We start from the raw sequence: 18624 nt of genomic DNA, 5'->3' as shown, positions 1-18624 counted from the left end.
CCACCGGAGGTCCTTTCGCAGGCCACGCAAGGGGTGGTTTGAGCTGGCACGTGAGAAAATCCACTGGCAGAGGGAGCGGGGACTGTAAGTGCCAGCTGTGCTGGGGAGCCGCTGTCAGAGACGATGCCTCTGCTGCGCGCCCTGCAGCACAGCTGGCGCTCCACAGCTGGACTGACTTGTGCTCGGGGCAGCGAGCAAGTGGGCATGGAGCATGGAGAAGCCATGCAGGCATGGAAAGAGTGGCCAAGTGAGACCTCAGCTTAAACTTTCCAGGGGTTTCAGAGGGATTAGCCTATACGGCAGCGTTTTTAAAGCTGTTTCAGTCTTTCATTACGTGCATCGCAGCGCAGCTGCTCATGGAGTTTCAGAGGGCACGCTCGGCTCAGCACTGACTCTGGAGGCTGGAAAAAAATCACAAAGCACCTTTTTGCATAACTACCTGTACAGGTTCCCTCACTGAATTCACACCAAACAAATTACAGCGCCTTATTTGAGACATCCCCTATAGCTCAGACCAGGCTAACTGCTGCAGCCTCCCCTGAAGCCACCGAGATACCAGCACAACCAGCCCGTGGTTTGCTACCGTAACGCAAGTGGACTGGTTTTGGCGGAGGGAGAAGTAACGCTCATGTGGGACGGGGAGGCCCCTTCCCTTCGCACAGCGCTGGGCCAGGCGTGCGAGGAAGGACAAGCTGCTTTAAGGCCTTCCTCCACCGCTGAGGCAGCTGGGGCTGGACCGATGCCCGGGTATAAACTAAAGCAGCTTCACAACTGCTCTAATTTATGTCCGATTGCCAGCGGCCCCGGGGCATTTCTGTCAGCTGCCGCTCAACCAGCTGTAACAGCATCCTGGTCTCAGCTTCTCCTCCCAGTTGCTCACTGCTTGTGCCGGTGGCTGAGAGAGATCGGGCTGCAAGCGGCCCCGGCACGGGTCCTTCTCAGCCAGACAGCTCTTCGGGGCACCGGTGCTGCTCGCCCCGTATCATCTGGCCAGGTTATAGCCTGTGTTTCCACCCCCCTGGATGAAAAGCGCATCCTACTCATATGGTACGTGTGACGGTGCTTCACTATCTATATCTGTACATATGACGTGAGCGGCAAACTCCTCTGCAAACCGCCCACAAATCACCCTGGAGTCAAAAAGCCCAGTCACAAAGACTACAAAGAAAAATGAAAAGCGCTGTCTGAAACTCAGAAATAGACGATGTACAGTAATTTTTCCCGTCTCTCTGCCTTTGCTGGAATTAATCAACAATCTCTGCCTGCAATTGCTGGGAGTAATTTATTTCAAGAAATGCAAAGAAAGAGCATTTAGGATAAATATTTAAATTTCCTCTTCCAGCCCATCCTATTCTCAATCATTGTTTGTGTTCAATTCAGTCAGCTATGCGTAAGCTGATGCTCATTCTCCTTGCTCTGGTTATTTACATATTTTTTCCTGTACTGAATCTCTGATCCCTAAGTCTTTCCTGGGTGGGGAAAGAATTATGTAAGTAATATTCCCCTGGGGACTGAATTCTGGGTGAGAATACATAGGATCACCTGGGGCATGGAGAAACCCTGGCAGACGGGGCTGGTGCTCCCATATGGATGGCAGTACCTGCCTTTTTTTCACTTACCCCCCCTCTCCCTTGAATGATGAAAGTGGTGGTACTGAGGAGAAGGGAACAGCATGAGGAAAAATGCAAAAAGCTTGGTTCTGGAAGGTGTTTGTGTGCCAAATCATACCGTGCACATAAAAAATGAGATTGGAGTTAGTTGTAAAAAAAAATAAAAGCAAAACCTTTACTGTTGTGGGAACTATTTAAAAATGTTTAGTTGGTGTTTTTTTTTGTAGGAAAATCACTTAAATTGAGCTGTGGGAATAATCAAACAAAGGAGCATAAACTTCAAAGGCAGTGCTTCGTACTTTTCAAATTGAGAAGGTTGAAAAGAGGAAGAAGCGAGAGCAAACCATTAATTCTGATCTGTGATTGCTCATGCATGCGTAGGACACGGGTTTCCCCTGGCTTCCTGTAGCCAAATATCTATAAACATGGTCTGGATGGGCCCTGGCTGACCCCTCGCCTCATCTTGTGCTGCCCCACCGAGGCTGTGCTTCCCCCTTTGGTGAGCCCTAATTAACGTGTGCCGACAGAGGCTTGAACCGGAGCGGGGTGGGGGAAAGTAATACATAAACTTTAAAGAGGGCTCATCCACCACGTGCAATTTGTATTTTACACCTCATGAACTTTAACAGCTAAAGTTATAACTCCACCGTTAACCCTCTGTGCGCCGCCACGTCTGCCTTGGCGGTCCAAGGAGGGAGGCTGTGTCAGCACGCCGCATTCCTTAATTTTTCTCCTAAAAGAGCTCAGCCACTTATTCAAGCCCTTCCTTTCACACACATCATGCAGGCTGAGTATTAAGAGTTGCAGATGCCCTCCAGATACCGCTAAGCGGCCGCTTAAAAACAAAATAACAAACATAAAAACGCAGATGACTGCAGCATGGAGTTAAAAATCTCTGCACTGCTGGCAGGCTTTGCACATAGCCCTGGCTGGACGGCTGCACGCTCGATCTTCCGCAACTGTCATTTAGACTGTCATTAAAAGTTACCGTTGTGACTCTAAAGCAACACCTTGAAACACTTGGCGGAATCAGAGGGAAGTTGTGTTTTTTTTTTTATAACATGAAAACTGCACACGGAGGCGAGAGCTGGGACCTCTGCTCCCCGGTGGTGTTTCATTACGGGCACCGAGACCATTAAACCAATTTCCTAGCGCTCGGGTGTGAGGTGTTTCTTGGATTTCCCCAGCCGAACCAACCAGCTCAGAAGCCTGCAATTCATTAAGCACGTTATCAGGCAACAGCCTCCCCTGCTCTCTCTTCGCCGTGCCTGCAATCCCTAACTTGCAGCTTGGTTTTTTTTTCCCCCGATTTGGTACAGCAGGAGACGGGATTCAAAGTCTCTTTATTTGGAGCCACGGTGCCCCAGGGCCTCACTTATTTGAGTGCGAGTGGCTGTGCGAGCCCTGCGGGTTCAGCCTCTGCTGCCCAGGGCTCTGCAGCCGCCGGGGGTTGGCTATAAATGAATGAGGTCGGGTAGCCGCGGTGGCCCAGAGCTCCGCCGGGGCTGTCCCCCTGTGCTCCACAGCAGGGTTTATCGGCCAAGCTGACAGCTGGGAGCAGCGGGATGTGGATCAGAGCGAGCCTAGCTGTCCAGAGGGCAAGGTGTAGAGGTACCCCGTGGCCAGCCAGCCTGATGAGTGCTGTCGGAACTAAGCAAGCTGTCAGCCCCTCAGCTAGCGCGCTCTAGCTAACATCATAACGTGAGACAGTGCTTTAAGACAACATCTTAACATATCTTAAAGGCAAGGCAATGTGTCCCTTAATGCAACCTAAACAAGCTAAATCTGGCTCAGGCTTGCACGTCAACACTCCCTTTCAGAGGGTGGCAGGAAGGATGTCGTCCCGACAGTCACAGAGTCATAGAATGGTTTGGGTTGGAAGGGACCTTAAAGACCGTCTAGTTCCAATCCCCTGCCATGGGCAGGGACACCTCCCACTAGACCAGGCTGCTCAAAGCCCCATCCAGCCTGGCCTTGAACACTTCCAGGGATGGGGCATCCACAGCTTCTCTGGGCAACCTGTTCCAGTGCCTCACCACCCTCAGATTAGAGAATTTCTTCCTAAAGGCTGAGGGATTTGGGTCTCTGCAGTCTGGAAAAAAGAAGACTGAGGGGGGACCTTATCAATGCTTATAAATACTTAAAGGGTGGGTGTCAGGAGGATGGGGCCAGGCTCTTTTCAGTGGTGCCCAGTGACAGGACAAGGGGTAACGGGTACAAACTTGAACATAGGAAGTTCCACCTAAACATGAGGAGGAACTTCTTTACCCTGAGGGTGGCAGAGCACTGGAACAGGCTGCCCAGAGAGGTGGTGGAGTCTCCGTCTCTGGAGACATTCCAAACCCGCCTGGACGCGTTCCTGTGCAGCCTGCTGTAGGTGACCCTGCTGTGGCAGGGGGGTTGGACTAGATGATCTCCAGAGGTCCCTTCCAACCCCTACCATTCTGTGGTTCTGTGATTCTGTGATCCCTCACCCTGTCGCTACATTCCCTCATAAAGAGTCTCTCCCCAGAGGGTCTTTCTCCTCCATGTCCTGGTTGCCACGGCGCAATTAAAAATTAAAATTTTTAATTTTCAGTCTGTATGGCTTTTCCAGAAAAGGGACAGAGCCTGAGAACTGCCGCTGAGGACTTGCTTTCCTCTGCTGCGCTGTGAGGTACCCTCAGGAGCTGTCGGTGGGCCAGGGATTCAGAGCCACTGCCTGTAGACTGAGGAGGCACGAGCTGCCACCCAGCCTGGTTTGGAGGAAGTGGCGCCCTGGGCCAGTTTTTATCATCCCTTAACGAGCTCAGAGTCGCCTCTGAACTGGGCCCCACACTGCTGTCCTGGAGCCACGGCAAGTCCCCCGGTGATTTGGCAGGAGGCATTGCTGACTCCTCCTCCATCAGCGGTCACCTGATGAGAAGCAGGAAAAATTGTCCCGTGCTGAGGTCTGTGTGGCTGCAGCTGGATGGCTACCGATGCTGGAGCCCACGGGGACACCGCCGAAGCACGGCACCCTCCTGGGAGCATCCCTCACAGGGAAAAATAGGGTTTGGGAGGGCTGCAGCCAGGCAGGGACAGGCTCCCCCTTACCTCCGGCCCTCCTTTTCCCCTTCCTTCGGAAGGGCAGGTGCTGACAAAGGGCCTCCGGATGCTCGTCCATGCCGGGCTGTGCTGTGCACTGATGCTGGCCCTCCGTAGTGCGGGAATGCCTTTTCTTCCAGGGCGGCCTTTGCATTTGCAATTTGAATTTAATCCTGCGAGCTAAAGATAGCTCCGGCTCGCTATTGTTCCTCCAGCTGGCAACAGCTTTATTTCTTTGATGCTTTCAGTTCTCGGTCGTTTCCAAGGAACTGGCAGAGACACTTTTTAATACAGAGCCTGTCCCAGCACTGTATCACGCCGGTCACCGCGTCCCACACTCCCGGCCCTCCCTTAGGTGCTCTGCTTCCCGCTGGCGAGGTCTCCTGCAGGGGCTGCAGGTCTCCCTCTTGCTGGCACAGGCTTCGCCTGCACGTATCCCTGATGAACTCCCTTCAAATCCCCTGGCTGGCTCCAGGGCTGCTCTGCAATGGCTCCTCCAGGAGCCCGAGTCTTCCTCAGGAACAGACCTTTCATGACAGCCTCACTCAGGTATTTTTTAATTACTCTTACTACCATTACTCCACTGTCAGAAGTAAGTGATGTGATCCTTTCCTATATTCTTGGTGGCTATTGGGGTTCATCTGGGTACTTCTCTAACCCACCCTTTTTTGTGTGTCTATTTGGTAAGAATTTAGTAACATCCTTTATTTCAGGAGCTTTCTGTGTCGCGTCAGCCGGGGAACCACATGCTCTGCAAGGTCACTGAATGCGTGTTTGTCTCTCAAGTAGTTTGAACAATGATTTGAAGCGGATTAATGCTAGTAAGCTCTTATCTCTGATTGCTTAGGTTTGTATTTGGTATATGAGCATCACACACATATACATCATACACATCATACACATTGTGCTGTGTATGTGATTTGATATCTTCTAATCTCAGGGACAAAAACTAGGTGCTTTTCCAAAGATTGAATTTGGGATTGTTCCATGCTAATTCATGTTGTTAATTAGCTAGAGCAGGTAGCCAATAAAGCAGCATAAATGATTTCAGGTTCCTTAGGAAATGTGCCAATACGAATGCAAATACCGATTTAGACGTGGAATTTTCCCAGCGCCTCGCGGTGAGACTCATTCATTAAATTAAATAAAACGTGAGACGATTGCAGGCTGCTGCTGAACATTTTGTGAGCTGGAAAAGGGAGGACGCTGGATGGGTAAATCCCTCCCTAGGCATATCGGCAGCTCTCATCCCACGGGCAGGAAGGGTGGGGAGAGCCCTGCGGGCAGCAGCCAGCCTCCCAGCCCCGCAAGCCGCAGCGGTGATTTCCTGGCTCTGGCAGGAAGGGCTGCCGGTTCCTACCGCTGGCATGCTGCCGATAGGGTTGCCTGCCGTTGCCAGGCATGGAGCTGTAAGGAACTGCATGGGAGATGAATGCAGAAAAAAAAAAAAAAAATAAAAAAAGTCAGGCTCCTGAAGCGTTCAACAGGGACGCTTTCTTTCCCACAGAAGAAAAAGCCGTTCCTAGGTGGAGGCAGTATTGCAAAAATCGAACACAGCACAAGGGGAAAATCTGCCTCTGGGTTCCCAGGTAAACTAAGGGGAATACCTGCAGCCTTTTCCCCCTTTTCTGAGGATCGGCCCAGTGCCACAGAAGACTGCATCTGAGTGCATGATATAAATACTGCTTTTAAAATACTTTTCTCCCCCCAACCCTGCCCCAGTTCCTGGTTTGGCACAAAATGGGGATCTCAAATGAAAGCAGCTCCGCAGAAAAACACCGACTCTTTGGAAAACTGGCTGTGAAGGAGCACAGCTACTAGGGACCAGACTCTCCACCAGAAGAGTGGAAGCAGGATGTGAGAAGTCTTCCAGGGATGGGTTAGTTAGACGGGCCTTAGGGATGGACAAACACCAAAGCATCAGTTATCACAGAACCACAGAATCACAGAATGACAGGTGTTGGAAGAGACCTCTGGAGATCATCTAGTCCAAGCCCCCTGCCAGAGCAGGGTCACCTAGAGCAGGTTGCACAGGAACGCGTCCAGGTGGGTTTGGAATGTCTCCAGAGACGGAGACTCCACCACCTCTCTGGGCAGCCTGTGCCAGGGCTCTGCCACCCTCAAAGGAAAGAAGTTCCTCCTCATGTTTAGGTGGAACTTCCTATGCTCAAGTTTGTGCCCATTACCTCTTGTCCTGTTGCTGGGCACCACTGAAAAGAGCCTGGCCCCATCCTCCTGAAACCCACCCTTTAAGTATTTATAAGCGTTGATAAGATCCCCCCTCAGCCGTCTTTTTTCCAGACTAAAAAGATCCAAGTCCCTCAGCTTTTCTTCATAAGAGAAATGTTCCAGTCCCCTCATCACCTTTGTAGCCCTTTGTTGCACCCTCTCCAGCACTTCCCTGTCCTTTTTGAACTGGGGAGCCCAGAACTGGACACAGGACTCCAGATGTGGCCTCACCAGGGCAGAGTAGAAGGGGAGGATGACCTCCCTTGTCCTGCTTGCCACACTCGAGCACATGTGTTTCGGGCTTTGAATGGCTTGGCAGCCATAGGACTGGGAGTCGGATCTCCCCATGTACAGCTTCTGGGACTTCTCCCACACTTTCTGCTCGAGTGCTTTTCTCCAGGTCCGAGGACCGTCAGACTGAGGGGAGCTGCATTTTGTCCCCGATGGCAAAGAAAGCAGACGCAGGAAGCCTTGGTTCTCTTGACACAGTTGGCGAGTGGTTGTTCATATCAGATACCATCTTAGCATCCCCGGGGTGCTCCAGGAAATGTGTGTACCTGTGCTGCACAGGTCACTGCTGTACTGAGTCCATGCTACACCTTCTGCAAATATATCCACCTGGCACCCCTTAAAAGACAAATAGCACGTTGAAGCAATTTTTTATCATCAGTATTACATGGGGATGGAATAAAACTACGAAGGCAAAGTTCGCCCTTGTGTTTCAGACAGAGCAACACTGATGATTTGAATTGCATGTCCCCTTGGGGGAAGCAATGACAGCAATGCCATTGATTGGGCTTCAGTCTGTGGTCAATAGCAAGCACAAAAACTTAGAGGAAAAGGACACATCTGACAAAAAGACAAATAAGGGTCTTCTCCCTGTTGTGAGCCTTGTGGAAGACACTGTATTTGAGGAGCTGGTGATGCTGGACAGGCCATGTCTGCTGTACTGGGCCCTGTACTGGGGGGCTGCAGACCCACGTACGCAGCCCAGTGTAAGGGAACATGCTGAGATGCCGCATGCTGTCAGCGTTGCGCTCTGGTGGACATCCTGAACGAGAGAATGTCCCTACCTGTCAGAAGAAGATATATGATTTTGTTTGTTGCATGAGATTAAAGGCGCTCTGGTATAGGAGAGAGACCCAGCCCCTCGATGATGGGATCTGCGGTCTGTGCTGTGGCTGTTCATCTGGAGGCCATCCGATGCCGCGTGTAAGTGGGATTCCCAGCATCCGAAGGGACATAAGAATTTATCTCTATATTCCTCTTCTTATTTTCTATAATTAATAAAGCAATTTTATTGCGCTGCCTGCTGCTGTGCTTTTCTTACTGACACCCAGAGAGACCCCTGTGCCTCCCCATGCAGAACGCCCTCTGATTCCCCTTGAAGTCCCACAGGGGAGCTGATCCACAAGGAGCTGGTCCAGGGTCTTGCAGCCTAAAAAAGACGGGGTTCTGCTCAGACTCCGGACAGAGTGTGGGCAGCTCACTGCCACTCCGTGTCATGGGAGGGAGGGTGAGAAGCCGCAATGGGGGGCTGGACAGCTGGATCCAGGCAAGGGGGCCACTAACTCAACCCCTTCCACCTACAAGGAGACACAGCTGCGGCTGCAGCCAGCGCACACGGAAAAACCATTGGCATTCGCTCCCCAGCCTGGGTGATCCTCCCCCTCCCGGTCTGCCAGGATGAGTCACGCTTGCTGCTGGAGCCGAGCCTTGGTCCCGTGCCAGGAACGCGCTCCGGAGGGAGACCGCAGAGAAATACAGAATAATTTGCAAACCCATAAAAAAAAAAAACCCACCCCGTTGCTTCTCCGTGGGGGTCCCTCAGCAGGTTTTTGTAGCAGGTGTCGCCTGCATGCCCGCCCTCCCAGGAGGGGACAGTCCCCTGCGGCTGGTGACCTGGCAGGTCCGTGGTGTGCTGGGGACAGGCTGGGAGTGCCTGGAGCACGTTGCTGCCGGCGGCTGCACGGGATGGAGCTGTGCCGGCTGCGGGACCTCATGAGCCGGGTGCCTGGGAGCGTGGTAACGCAGTGCCGCAAGCGAGGAGGAACCCCGCTGGCCATAAAATGGCACGGAAGACCCCCAGGAGTCATGTAGAACAGAATGGTAGAGTGTAATGAATAGTCAGACATATGGTAAAAATGAATTAATGTCGAGTTGCCATCCACTCTGCCATTTTTTTTTTTTTTCTTTCAGTTTCCCCACTGTGCCTGTCTCCTGGCATCGCTGAATCTTGATTCAGGGAGAGGCAGCCAAGTATCTTCCTGTGAAGCCAACATCGCGTCCCAAGTTGGCCAACAACTTGGTAGTGCTTTCTCCTGGCTCCATCTGGCTGGGAGTCTCTCTCCTGGCCTGCTGGAGAGTGACCCAGCCCCATGGGCACGGGTCTGCCTCTCCTCCCCTCTGGCGGGGAGCCGCCTGCCCTCAGGAGGTGCCAGCTGATGGGGAGCACAAGCGCCTTCGAGCTGCAGTGAGCATGTCAAGGCAAGTCCCGGGTCTCAGGCCTCACCACCTGCAGACGCGGTGGCCCGATTCCAGGACTGCAGGAGGTTCACCTGGAGCTCCTGGAGAGCTGGGGTGCCAGGGCTTGTCTGCTGTCTGGGGGATGCCGGCTGTTCCAAGCAATGTGCTGGCAGAGTAAGGCGGAAAGGTCCAGCCTGGTGGAACAAACCTGCGGGAATGGCTTTTGAGGGCCTGGCCTGATACATTGCTACAGGCAGCAGCAGTGTATACATGTGTGTATATATGCCAATGTATACGTGCATGTGAGTGCCCTGAGTAATCCTAATTTTCCCACCAAGAAGAAAAAGAACGCCAGGTGCCATGAGCCAGTTTACGCACTGTGAGGAGCTGCTAGAAAAACTTGCAGAGCCTAGTCCAAGAATTGGACTAAAAAAAGGCAGGAATATTGTACCCACCCTTTGCCTTCCTGCCCCAGCCTCTCCTTCCACAGACAGCTGTTTCTGCACTGCACACAACATGGATGGGCTTTCTCCAAAACGAGCGTGCTGCTTCTTGGCTGGCACCACTGCTGCGTATGTCCCAACTTGAACAGGTCTCGGGAGGTAAAACAGAGGGGCAGGAGAGCAGCTGGGGGACCGTGCAGGTACTGGGGGTGCTCAGGGAGCCTGCCTGCCTGCCTGCCTGTGGGTGCAGCCAGAGGAGCAATTTGGTGGCAGCAGCGCCAGCAGAAGCAGGCGTTTGCATGCGTGTGTGCGTGCGAATGCGTATGCGTGTGTGCGTGCGACAGAATATGGAAATGCTTGTCCTAAAAGAGCGAAAGAGGAGCTACTGCCCGGAGACACGGATTTGACTGGAGCTACACCTCTTCGTGCTTCTGGGTACCTCCACCCCGGAGCGGGGAGCATCGCACCCTCTTCCCTCATGGCAACACCCGCCGTGCCTGGGAGGCAGCGCAGTTTTAATCAAGGCTCCTCGCTGAAAGCAAGCCGCCTCTTTCTCAGTCAGAAGTCCTCGCCGACTTGAAAAACAGCTGTTATGGTAGGGCTCCTATTCTTGGATTTCTTGGAAAAAATGGAGTGCTCGCAGGGGCTAAAGGGCACGAGGCAGAGGTCGGGGACTTGTGCTCTGCCGCTGGCTCAGCCGCTGGCTTCTCGCATGATGGGAGGCAAGTCACTTATTTTTTATATTAAATAGGGAGAGGGCAGAGAGAGGAAGAGAGGAAGGGGACAGTGCTATTAAGCAACCTTTGTGAAGCGATTTGAAACCCACAGTGGAAAAAAGCCGTAAATGTCACATCACATTCATTACCGAGCAGCGGCGGCTGCGGCCACTGCTTGCAGAGAGCCACCGCTGCTGGGCCGGCCTTGGCAGGCTGCTCCCCTGCCGCCAGCACCTGTCCCTCCCATTGCCGCCTCCCCAAGTCATTTCTATTACCCAGCAATCACCCGTGACCCCGAGATATTTTTAATGCCTGCATTTTTAGTGCTGCCGTTCTGTGGGCGCGGGGCTGTTGGGCAGCCCAGCTCTCCCCTGCTGCTTCCTCCTTCTCCACCTCCTCCTCCTCCTCCTCCTCCTCCCTTGGGTGCCCGTGCTCCTTCCCTTGCGCAGGCATCCTGCTCCGGCAGCCCCACAGGAGAGATCAGACGTGGCAGCAGCTGGGGAAACAATTGGGTGCCAAATTAGAGCGGCTTTTCAAGTAATTGACTGATGGAGCAGCACTCCTACTTAAAAAAAAAAAAAAAAAATTAAAAAAAATAGTTTCGCAGTATGACTCACCAAGGCGTCTGTGCTCTGAGCTGTTTAAAAGTCAGCCCACGGTGGAGGTCAGGGGCCAGAACTGTTTTGCTCCGTGCTGCCGAGGATGCCCTCTCCCTTGGGAAAAGCCCTGCCCCGGGGTTTGTCCGGCAGAGCTGTGAGATGCTCCGGTGGTGTAACCCCGGCCCCATGAAACTCAGCTCCCCTCCGACCAGGGGCTCAGCCCCCGGCTCCTACGGGCTGGGGGTGAGATCCCCATCAGCCGCTGGAGATGCTTACAGCTTCTGACACACCAGGGGCTATGAGAGAGCTCCCGGAGGGAAGTTTAGTCAACTTAGAGGAAGGAGAGTTTCCTCCAGACCTGGGCTAACCTCGCATCCTCTCCCGCTTCTTGCCGTGGAAGCAGCCAGAGCGCTGCAGGCTCTCAGGAGCACCGCAGGTCCTGACAGCACTCTGAGCAACAGCCCTGGCCAGGGAGCACCTCCAGCCGTGGAGGGCAGCAAATCTGACCTTAATTACTGCTAAAAGATCATATAGATGGGTTTTTCCCCCTGGTCTCCCTCCATCATTAACATTTTAACAGCTTTCGTGAAGGAAGGAGGGCCAGAGAAGACAAGAGAGCGGCGAGAGTTTCACGTTATCACAGGACTCTGGGAGCTGGGGCTGCAACGAAACATCCTGATATCCCGAGACTCACAATAAATAGAAATGATTTCTGAAGCTCATGAAGCACTGTACGGGCAGTCAAAACCAGCAATAAGATACTCTCGCTCATCTTCTTTCCCTCCCTTTTTAGTGGAAAGGAAAAAGGAGATTTCTGCATGTTACAGGTATTGTCATTATTATAAGTGAACCTGGCATTGAAGAAAAAAAATGTAGGCAAGCAAATTTGCTTCAGGGAACCGGCCAAAGCCCTCCTTGACTGTCAAAGAGGTGACCCTGAGGATGGTGACTTGTACAAGGGGTGAGGATGTCTGTCTTCATTGTGTTGTGCTTTGTCTTCCAGCCCTGCTCCCACAGGGGTGAGAGATGCCAGGTTCCAAACAGGCTGGCCCTTCTGTGCTCGCTGGCATCAGTCTTCTCCTCCGGAGCAATACTCTGGAGCGAAACACAGAGCAAAAATTCACCCTAAGTTTTCCATGCAAAACTTTGGCCCTGGCTTCTGAAGCCAGGCCGCGAACGAACCGGAGCGAAAGACTATCGTATCGCCGTGGCCAGCACACAGCCATGGGTGTCCCCAGGCGGGACCAGCCCTTTGCTTGCCAGGGACTTTTGCCTCACCCTGCGCTATGTCAGAGCAGTGTGCCCTCACCCCGCTGCCCCCCGCAAGCCCAGTTTCCAGACTGCTCCCAAAGCTCTTTGCAGTTTGAAGTGTTTTATTTTAGGCTTTTTTTTTTTTTTTTTTGCCCTGTCAGATAATGCGGGCCACAAAGCCGGGCAGCCGAGCCCAGTTCTTTGTACTCTGCCATTTCCTCGTCGCCGATGTCTAGCCCTTATATATTTTTCATGGAAGAGTGTGTCGATGGTGCAAAGGCGCCTCCTTGCCTTCCCCCAGGTCTGATCGTTTTCTCTGGTTTTGCGTACAAGGGGGTTAATTAGAAGCCAGCGTCTCCCCCCACCCCAGCTAATGTGGAAACCTGATGAGGAGCCAGCAGCGAGAGGGGGGTGAGGAAGGGATTAGCAAAGCTGGGGAGAGCAGATTTCCCTGTCCATGTCCTCAGCACCCCAGGAGGGTTTGAGTTTCTCCCTGCCCAGCTCCCACACGGACACCCCGGCAGAAGAACGTGCATCCTCGGCTGTCCAAAATGAGATGATGGCACATCCCCGTGGCTCCTCCACATGGGGTTTGGCTGGTGAGGAGACTTTGTAGTCTCCTGGGCTTGGGTTGCGGGGTGGGGGTGACCGATTTTGCCTCTAGGGCAGCTCCACCAGATCCCTGCCCTTTCTCTTCTGTTCCTGTGTGGATGGGGAGAGTGTGTGTGTGTGTGTGTGAGATTGTGGTGTGTGTGTGTGTGAGAGAGCGAGCGCTGGCTCATGCTATTTCCTCCCTTCCCTTGGGGCTTGACTGGGTCCCTATTTTTTTTTTTTTTTTCCTGCTGCCGCTCTAATAAAAAAAAGTGGCTCAGCCAATTCTCCTGAACCTGAACGCAGAAGGAAGGAGACAGGGAGTGAAAAATGTGAAATCAAATAGGAATATTTTTTTTCCCCCACCAGGCACAGTCGCCGGGGAGCGGGGCTGGGAACACCGTGGCCATCCCCCTGCAGCAGGATCTGGGGGGAGGCAATAGTTATTCATGCTGTAACCAGGAGCAGGAGAGCTGCTCCCCACATCTGAGAGAGCTCGTTACCGCCTCGAGTTTACTTAAAATACAGCTCTAATTACCTGTTTAAACAATAGCTCTGTCCCTTCCTTGGTCTATGAAGACTGCACACATTTTAATTACCGGGAAGACCTTGGCCATTCACCTTTCTGAGGTATTTAATGCTTCCAGTCAAATGCCTGCCCTGATGCACTCTGTTACCATGCCACCTCTCGAACTCTCGCCAGCGGAAAACTGCAGGATATCGCTGGTGAAATGACATTCTCCGCCTGATTTTTTTTTCTGCATAATCGTGGTATTTGGGTTAATTTTGCTGTGCCGGGCCCATTAGTCTTTGGCTCCTAAACAAGAATACGCCGGCCCTCCTCCTGCCTTGCCTTTTCCCCTGTGCACACATGAAAAATAGGGCTTAGATTGTGTCTTAACGTGCGATATGTTGTAATGCTATAAATGGATGCCAAAGCATCCAGGATGGGAGCGCTTGTTTTAGAGGCAGTGTAACCGTCACGGGAAGGGGTCTCCTCTTCCTTTGCCCGGATGTTGAGCCGTTCACCCCAGCACCATGTCCCCTCCCCACAAAGCTTCTCATTTTGGGGTATTTCTCTTTTCCTAGCAAGCGGTGGGCTGGAAAATGCTTCCGATTGCAGAGCAGTGCATGCAGGGATCCTGCTGAGCTGAGCGCCCGGAGGCGATCGAAGCACTGCCGTCCCTGGGCGGGCGAGCCGAGCTTGCCGAGGTCTCGTCTGTGCAGCCATGGGAGCCTGGCCGGCAGGAGAGATGCTGCAGCTAACGAGCATCCTTCCTCAGGGGCCTTTTCCTCACTGATGCCGAGCGAGCACAAGCTGGATTGCCCTGAGAGCTGAATCCCCAGCAGCTTCCCAAGCTTCTGGCGGTGGCACAGGGCAGGGGTAGGGCTATTCCCAGCGGACAACAACTTCTTCTGGATCTCCATCAGCATGGATGGGAGAGCATCCCTCTGCCACACTGGGCCCAGGCAACAAAAGGGTAGCAAGAAGGCTTTGCTTCACAGAGTGCCTGAGAAGGGGGTCAGGATGCTCAGAAGAGGGGAAGCCACATATTTGCAGTCAGAGAGAAGAAGGAGGCCAAACACTGCCCGGCCCATAAGTCGCATCCCCCAAGAAGCCTTGTCCGTGGGGCTCGGTGCAGCCGGCTGGGAAAAACCCAGAGTAAACTCAGTGAGCTGCCCGGAGGGTCTGGAGCTGTAAATCTCAGCAGCCTGGATTTAAAGAGCTGCCAGAACTTTTCACAAGGTTAGAAAAGTGCTGGGGAGGCGGCAGAGGAACACCTGGCCATTTCATCCTCCCTATACCGCAGTGCTGCCGCTTGGGATCTTTACCTTCCCTTCAGGAGTTGGTGAAGCATAATGGAGCCTTTTGGGACTGGAAGATACTGCTCTGATTTAGGGTAATTGCCTGCGTGTCATGATTCAGCGCATCAGTTAAGCGCTCGTCCACCTCTGGACATGATTAACTGGACATGATTAACTGTAAAGACCACAGGGATTTTCCATGGGACTTACGCATGTGCTTCCCTGCTGTGCTGAACTCGGCTCTCCGTTACCACTACCGATGTCGGTGGGGTTGCCGGAGAGCGAATGGAAGAATTCAGCCCTTTTGTATCAGATCCCCCTTTGTTTTATCTGACCGCTGAACTTGCAGAGCCGGAATATTTCAAAATATTTGCTCAGCTGGCCACAAAACGTGAGGGCTTCTTTTGGGGGAGAACGCCTCATTTCTTCTCCAGCCAGATCAAGCACCTCCAGCTAATGATGAAGCATCACGGCGCGCTGAAGCCCCGCTAATGGCAGCGTCCTGAGGAGTGAAGATAAACAGTGCTTGCCGCAGCATGGGGGGATGCCGATCCCTCCCCTCCGCTGATGACAGAGGATGAGCAAAGGGAAAGGGGAGGGGGGAAAAAAACGCGCTGCTCTGGATGCCCCAGTTTTCTTGTGCCTTTTTTTTTTCCCATTTTATTAATACCTAGTAGCCTTACTGAAGCTAAGCAAAGAATCCCTTTCATCCGCTGGTCTGTTTTCTACCTTTGATGGCCAGCCTTTCATTTTACTTTGAGGTATCTCCCCCCCCCCCCTCAGAAAGCTCCTTGGCTGCCTAGCCAGCACATTTGTTCCTCTCTGGCCGGATGCAGATGTGACCAATTTGCTTCCCCAACACAATGCAAGTGGAAGCAGGGGCGGAGAGGGGAGGAAGGTCTGCCAAGCCGAGTCGCGCAGCAGAAGGCAGCGAGAAGAGCACCGCGCTATTTATTCCCTTGCTTCCACCGGGGTCTTCAGTGTCCCGGCAATGGTAAATCTTAACTTTCATGCTATAGTGCACCGGGATGCAATTTACTTCAAAGACAGCATAAATCCCCGACTGCCGCTTATATCACAGGGCTGTTACATAAAAAGGGCTTACGCGCTTCGGTCTCCGGAACAGGTTTGCCCCTTTTTCGGCATCTATCTAAACCGAGTGGCCTGCGGTTGGCCTAAAAATCTCACAAAGGTCAGAAAAACTAGGCTGTCCCTGCCCTTCTGAGCCATCGGATTGCCCAGCTCTGCCACGCCGGCCCTGGGAGCACTGTCCCCGCGTCCAGCCCCACCATCACACAGTGGGTCCCCCAGCCCCGGGCTGTACGGAGATGGGGGGGAGGCTCTGGGAGGTGGTTTTTTTTTCACTCTCAGGAAAAAACGCTAGTGCTGGGGAGAGAGGGGAGGAAGGAAGCAAATTCCTCCCTCCTGCTACCACAGCTGTCTTGCCAAAGCAGAAACCCGGAAAGCTCTTTGGTCGGGAAAAGCTGTGAGCAAGCCGGGTGCCCTCGCTGGGCAGGTGGGCTGGGGTAGTGCGAATAACCTGCCCTGCCTCCAGGATGAAGGGCCTGGCCATCAGCTGCTCTCAATCCCTTCGTCTCCATGAGCTACACAAAGTCGTGCCACTTTGCGCTGACCCCAGGAGCTTTTCGTTGCAGTGGCAAATGTCATAGGTTTAACCAGGGGAGTGCTAAAGACCCGCTTAGGCACGTGAAGAAAGTGCATTTTCAGAAGCGATAGAGAACCTGCAGAGCTCAGACCCTAGTGTCAGGAGTGCCATGGCCAAGTAGAGCCCCAAATCATTTCCAGAAGTGGGACTTTGGCTCTGTTCAAATCCTGTTTATCCACCCCTTGGCCAAGAGAGTGGTTTCCTCAGCCCGATTCCAGACAGCTGTCTTGCCTGGGAAGACCGTTCTTGTGTGTATGCGCTAGCGAACGAAAATCAAGCTAGAAAACATCCAGTTAAATTTCTAAGAATTTAATTTCTTGGCTGAACGTGGGAACCTAGACATTTTCTGAATATTGCTTTTGGAGTGAAAGAGGAGAAAAGAAATCCCTTCTGCCCTCTGTAGTTCAACGATATTAATAATGTCTTATTTGCAAAGCTGTTTACGCCTCCCTTTCCTTCTGCCGGGGTGCTGCTGTGGATCTGCCCTCATCAGAGCGCCGCTATTAGCTGGCTTCATCGTGTGGCGATGCTTCATCGTTAGCCAAAGTTGCTTTATCTTCGTGAGGGAGGAATAAGCCGTTCCTCTCAGAACCACCCATATTTCATGGCCAACTAAGCAATATTGCGAAAACATTGAGATTCCTCAATTTCCTTGATCGTATAGAGCAGATGCTGATTTGATGCTAGGAAAACTGATTAGCCAACCCCTTCCCGGCTAGTCTGTCACGGCGCTGACAGCCCCAACGCAGGCAGCTTGTCCAGCAATAGAAAGGCTATTACCAAGTGCATCTTTCATGCAGCGAGAAAGAACGTTTTCTAGCTGCCTCTATGCACTGAAAACAAATTTCCAAAAGCCCGCATAGCAAAGCACCGGGGTTATAATCCACTTCCGTGCAATATTACCTTGGGATGTGTTATCACTGGAAGTGTAAAATCCAGGCTCCTCTCCCGTGCGGAGCCCCGCTGTCAGTAATCGAAGGTTTTGCCTGGCCAGGGGCCTGTCTGACTTGCAGGGCTGGCTGTGAAACCAAGGGCATCACTGGATGCCGCTGTCACGCACAGCCGTGCGGGACCCTTTTAAGGCAGCGGTGGAGCCGCTGTGGCGGGGTGGGGGAGGGGGGGGGAGCCGAAGTCTAGTGTATATAATTTCAAGGAAACGCGTAGGCTTGCCGAGGCTAAAAATCAAGATCAAAAGTTCAGGGTTAAATTCAGCTGTCGGGTCTAGATAAGCTTATCTCCAAAAAGTGGCTTATGAAGAGATCTGCTCTGGGCTGAAATGCTTAACTGGTGACCTGCGGGACTCGGGCGCTGCTCTCCTTCCTACCAGGGCTTACCTCCAGATCTCCATGTCTCCTGCATTTCAGATGCCAAAGCCGTGGCGGGGAGGCGGGGGGGGACGGGGCTGTGTGTGGATAGCGTGTCAGGACAGCTGTGCTCCGGTCCCCCCCCCAGCCTCCTGCAGATTTATGCACTTTCGCTTGTCCCGGCTGTCCCAAAGAGAGCGGCGAGCGGCGAGCACCGTGGTTTTGTTATTACACAGAGGCCTGATCTGGCAAAAAGGGAAAATTAGAGAATTTTTTCCAAGCATTCTTTTCCACTCAGTGGAAAAAAAAAAAACAACCCACCCAGGCATGCCTGTAATCAGCTGCAGGAGCAGAACAGCCCTCTTAATTTATTTTAAAGTGTCCTTCAGGAGTGTCTGGTTAATAACCACGCTCCACGGTGCTGCGTTCCCCGAGGGGGGAAAGGGATCGCCTGGGAAACTCGTGGGCTTTTTTCCCTGGATAGGATGCCCTCTGCTTCATCCCACTGGAGAACGGGGAAGGGAAGGGTGCACACAAAAGAAGCAGGATGGCGGGAGGAGGATGGGGTCCTGCCTCCTCCCTGTAGCCACCATGGGACCAGCAGGTCCACATTTGGGATGCTGCGGAGGGTTGCTGGCACACAAGGGGCTTCCACAGCTGCAAAAAAACCCTGTGGTGTGTCTAATTCCAGCCCTTCGCTTAAGAGGGCTGGTTAAAGGCATCACAAATTTGAGGCGTGCAGCATTTGCACCGCGTGCGTCGCAGGGCTGTTTGATCCCATCGGAGGTGTTTGCAGTGCACGGGTGCGACAGGGAAGGGCAGTAAATAGGGAAAAAGGTCATTTGATTAATCACCTTGCAGCCTAGTGGCGTGGTGG

At 52.8% G+C, this 18624-nt stretch overlaps 1 long non-coding RNA gene across 1 annotated transcript; it reads left to right on the top strand.

Moving 5' to 3' along the window:
- The first annotated feature begins 5003 nt into the window (after positions 1–5003).
- On the top strand, positions 5004–14243 carry LOC128904574 (uncharacterized). Its single transcript, XR_008464543.1, has 3 exons — positions 5004–5225; positions 9105–10409; positions 14061–14243. It is a non-coding gene; the product is annotated as an uncharacterized LOC128904574 (long non-coding RNA).
- The last annotated feature ends 4381 nt before the right edge of the window (positions 14244–18624 follow it).

The sequence above is a fragment of the Rissa tridactyla genome, chromosome 1, assembly GCF_028500815.1.
Source record: "Rissa tridactyla isolate bRisTri1 chromosome 1, bRisTri1.patW.cur.20221130, whole genome shotgun sequence".
In the NCBI taxonomy this organism is placed as follows: Eukaryota; Metazoa; Chordata; class Aves; order Charadriiformes; family Laridae; genus Rissa; species Rissa tridactyla.
The sequence above is the reverse complement of the archived record's forward strand: the minus strand, read 5'-3'. Positions and strand labels throughout refer to the sequence as shown.